Genomic DNA, 3,643 nt, shown 5'->3' on the forward strand with positions numbered 1-3,643 from the left:
TACAGTTTGTGAAATGTATGCACAATGCTAAAAAAAAAAAAAAAATTGCATTCTCTCAACTTAATGGTGACATCAATGTTATTTTCCCCACTTTCTGAAAGTTGCAATTAAGTGCGCTTTTATTGTTATAGAAAACAGAAAATATATTGAATTTTTCTTTGGTTTTCTTTTTATCATGCATACATGACGTCACATAGTTCTGTCTTCTCATACAGCTATGACTGTACCAAAACTTTACAAATTCAAAACTTTTGAATGGATTTGAATGGAAGAAGAATTGAATCGTGATAACATACAATGTACATCTGCAGCATTTTCCATGTACAAAGGGAAGAGCATTCAATGAAAGACTGCTCTACTTTTCAACTGACCTTGGGTCTTTTTCTTGAAGACAGCTTTCACTTGGAGTGGAATTTCCTTTACAATAAAATGATAATCTGCCTCGTACATCTTTATTACTACAGAGACATATCTCATGCATACCTCACACCAACACATGCTAGCCGTCTCCTAAATGAATTCTGTTAAGGTAGAAACATTTGGGTCACGAAGCTTTAGCGAACTGGAGCCGACTGTCTTTCACATCGTGAAGCTAGCGAATTACCTTTAGCATTCAATGCAGTGTGTAGACGAGAACTTTCATTTGCATTTTACTTTCACAAAGCATGGCTGCTTGTGAAATTCACAAAAAGTTTCAAGGACATGAACATTTCTGGTTTTACAGTATGCTCTAAGTGTCATGCATTCATCAGTTTTGTACACCGTCTTGTTCTGACACCTATGCTTTGGAGTTATTAGTTAACACTTAATACTGAACACCAAACAATAAACACTATACACAGCTTCATGACTGCCCCCTATCCACACGACAGAGTAAAATTTTCCTTGTAGTGTAGTCTTAGTTCGTGGTCTACTGTACTGTAAACCCCAAACCCATCTCTTTGACTGCCCACCTCTCCACACCAAGACTTGTACACACCATGCTGCCTACTGGTAATTCCTGGGCAAAACTTAACACTTAACACCACACACACCTCTCACCATAATTGCCCACCACTCAACACAGCCTAGTACACCTTTTCATTCACCTTAGATTGATGTACTGCAACAGAAGGCACCTTAAAATTGCTGGTCAATGCCTTGTCTAGTTTGTACATGTGATTGCCTGAAATGTGGCTTATAAGAATACATGAAAATGTGTTATTCCATTCCTTCTAATCATTGCCAAAATTTGATTAAACTTTTCCTGTTCAAATAGTTCATTGCACTCTGCTTCAAAGTCTACTCACACGGTCTAGTTTCCAGACTGGACTCCTTTTACAAAATACACCCTCCGCTGCCTTTGTCGAAGGCACAAATTCACCCATTGAGGGCGTCGATATCCTGTATAGCAAAATAGTACGAGCAGAGGGTCTGGAAGCCAGACTAACTCAGGGCACAGATTACCTGAAGTTGAACATGATTCCAACATTTGACATCACTTTGCACCAATAATTCAGAAAGTGAAAAACTTTCTCCCTTCATACACTCACCCATCAGCCGCTCACATTGCATCAATCAAACTTAAGTAAAATATCTTCAAAATTGAGACTTCAGAAGATGTAATATTCTTAATTTTTTATTCACAACTTTATACGTTAGGTTATCTGCAAGAAAATGCCACACGTGTCTAGTTACCAAGATAGCATCTTGAATATGTTTTAGAGATCACTATGAACAAGCCTTTTACAAGAGGGCCAATGCTTAATTACACATCTATTTCTACATTTTCCTTATTCATACAACTGTAAGTGTATCAAGGAAATACCCCATGCCAGGCTGCACTGGGCTAATGCTTGTAAGTTGTTGTTTTTGTTCTCTCTTTCCCTTTCTTTCCTTCCTCTGAAATGTACAGTCCTTCCTGCCTGAGTATACACTCCTTTCATATATTGAAGGGCTGCAACCAATAGCAATTTAAAATCAAAGAGATTAGAAAAAAAATGAAGGGGAGATTTGTATGTGTTACATTCATCTCAATCCACCAGTCCAGTTACAAAATCATATCAAAGGTCAAGTTTACCTTTGGGAGCAGTGATTTCAAAAATGCTCAAGATATTGCATTTGATGCATATGTGTAGGTCTGTTGTGTCACAAAACATCCTACCATATAAAATTTTCGCAATAAAGCCTAAAATATAAGGAGATATCTGTGTTTTTCTCAATAAACCGTAACTGTACACGGTTTAGTATTGAAACATTTTTATTATAACTATTGTTCACATCTTGTGTATCTAACGAAACTCACATCGATTATATGGATTCAAAGTTTTACAGTGGTTGTTTTTATCCCTAACTCACATTTTAGAACTATTTTGAAGCACTCATGCCAGATTTTTGTCTCGACTGCAAATGGTAAATTATGCCTTTAACCCAATAGAGGACAAGTTGATTTTGCTGTAACACACATTTCCCATGGACACCTTCCCAAGTATACTCTGGTCTATAGCCTTCAATGGGTTAAAGATAATATAAAGTTTTGGTACCTTTAAAGTTTCCCTGAATTTCCTTGTCTTGGTTTGTGTTTCAGGTTAAAGTACGTTGTCTGTGAGAATTACTCGCCCCAAAGTGCTCTCATGTCTTAGTAATCATGCAAATAATGGTTTCGTACCAGAGCCGTCGTGGTACCGCGGCGAAAATTATAGTACAATGCATGTGTATTGTACGAAACCACTGACTGCGACCAGCACCGTGCAGCCCCATACGCATAGCTAACAGCGACCAGCAGCCCCATACGCATAGCGTAATGGGGCTTCGCATTGTAGCATTCAGGATCATGACAGAATTAGTATCACGGGTAACAGTCAATTCAAAATCCAAAAATTTCTTCAATTTGAAGACTTACCAACTAAGTTGAAGTATTGAAAACAGGCTTCGGACAACGTTTGGTTCTGCCAATAGTCCCTTTCTGTTCGAATTGATGACTGAAAGTGACTCGGTCGAGAGGACCTTGGGAGAGCTACATACACTGAATACTACGGCCAGCGCATGCGCACACAAACATTTTATCCGTTCATGGATTTGAAATCTGTGTGCATGCATGTGATGTGTTCTCATGCACTGGCTGTAGTATTCAGTGTACGTAGTTCTCCCAAGGTCCTCTCGACCGACTCACATTCAGTCATCAATTCGAACAGAAAGGCACTATTGGCGAAACCAAACGTTGCCCGAAGCCTGTTTTCAATACTTCAACTTAATTGGTAAGTCTTCAAATTGAAGAAATTTTGGGATTTTAACTTGACATGTACCCGCGATACTAAATCTGACATGATCCTGAATGCTACAATGCGAAGCCCGATTACGCTATGCGTATAGGGCTGCTGGTCGCAGTTAATTGCATGATTACTAAGACAAGAGAGCACTTTGGGGCGAGTAAGTCTCACAGTGTTAGTTATATGAAAGGTACTTTAACCTGAAATACAAACTAAGACAAGGAAATTCAGGGAAACTTTTGAGGTACCAAAACTTTTTATTATCTTTAAGGACATGTCACAGTTTCACTTTTGAGTGAGTGCAATCCTGTGTACTCACAAAGACTTGGCAGTCCTGCCATTAGTTCAACAAAAGAGGAGACAGAACAAGTGCCTCCTTCTGAATTAAGTCTTTG

This window comes from Diadema setosum, chromosome 16 (assembly GCF_964275005.1).
Source record: "Diadema setosum chromosome 16, eeDiaSeto1, whole genome shotgun sequence".
Classification (NCBI taxonomy): Eukaryota; Metazoa; Echinodermata; class Echinoidea; order Diadematoida; family Diadematidae; genus Diadema; species Diadema setosum.